Here is a 1,416-nt window from a genome sequence, read left to right on the forward strand (position 1 = left end):
ACCTCTTCACATCGCACCTGATCCCGAATCATGTGCTCCGTTCAGGGGATCAATAGTGGCTATTAAGCTTTTCCCTTTCTATATATTCTTGAGAATAAGTAAATACCATCCTTTTTCCTATCAGCATCTCTCTATCTGACAGTAAATATTGCTTTCAATCGATCAGGCACTAGGTTATTAAAGTATGGATATGCCATATAATAAGGGAAAAGGCCTCAAGTTTTTTTAGCGCAAAAGAAAAGCCGATTCCAAATTTTCTATTTCTCGGCAAGTCTATGAGAGTCCTATTACAGATCCTCTGATCTTTAGCTTGAATGGTCGTGTTTTTATATAATTAGTTCTTTCTTCTGAGCTCTTCTATTATGGTACGGAAAATCAAACCTATCACTCTCAAAGAATGGGTAAAAAGAATTCAAGCTAGGGGAGCCTACACTCTCTAACTACCTATACTACGCCCCCATTGATTGGAAACCCTCGGGGAAAATGATCCCATAAACAAAGGAATTATACAGTATGAAATAGCAAAAAAACAGACTAATTCGATTCTAAAAATCGATAATAGATATTTTATTCTGCTTAAATTGTCCCGACAAGGAGAGATATTCAATATTTGAATCAGATTGGATTTCGTAGTATACCAATGTGAGCCAAACTATTACTATTTCATCTAACTTGAATAACCAAGGGCTGAATTTGACTATGGATTCTGATAACTCGAGAAGTTTTTATTTGGTTATGATCCAAAAAGAAAAAAGAAAGGTTTAACAAGCCATGAGAAAATAGAGTAAAGTAACCATACGTTCTGTTTGCATAACGTGTATACGCCACGCCATACAATCGAAATAGAAACATGGGACGATTCTAGAATTTTGAATAGATCCGTGGGGATGAGAGAAGTTGTTGTTGAGAAATATGAAATTGGAAAGGAAGTCAAACTCCCTATGGAACCTGTAATCGGTTGTACCTGTACTTTAGTGATACGAAAACTCGCTATTCACTCAGTTTCTGGTCAATAATAAGATTATGTAGGAGAGATGGCCGAGTGGTTCAAGGCGTAGCATTGGAACTGCTATGTAGGCTTTTGTTTACCGAGGGTTCGAGTCCCTCTCTTTCCGTTTCTGTTAATTCACCAACGTTACCGACCACAATGAAATTTCTAGTAAGAGGAAAATCCGTCGACTTTCTAAATCGTGAGGGTTCAAGTCAAGTCCCTCTATCCCCAATAAAAAGCCCATTTTACTTCCTAACTATTGTACCAACCTCTATTTTTCATTAATGGTTCAAACAAGATTCACTATCTTTCTTATTCTACTCTTTCACAAACGGATCTGAACTGACTTCTTTGGATCTTATCCCATTCATACAAATGAACATATTATAGTATAGGCAAGTAATCCCTATTATTAAGTAAGTCAT

General features: G+C 36.5%; 1 non-coding gene across 1 annotated transcript; it reads left to right on the top strand.

Annotated features, from left to right (window-relative positions):
* The first annotated feature begins 1,028 nt into the window (after positions 1-1,028).
* On the top strand, positions 1,029-1,115 carry TRNAS-GGA (transfer RNA serine (anticodon GGA)). Its single transcript has one exon. It is a non-coding gene; the product is annotated as a tRNA-Ser (tRNA).
* Positions 1,116-1,416: the final 301 nt, after the last annotated feature.

This window comes from Triticum urartu, chromosome 4A (genome assembly GCF_056163025.1).
Source record: "Triticum urartu cultivar PI428250 chromosome 4A, HENAU_Tu73, whole genome shotgun sequence".
In the NCBI taxonomy this organism is placed as follows: Eukaryota; Viridiplantae; Streptophyta; class Magnoliopsida; order Poales; family Poaceae; genus Triticum; species Triticum urartu.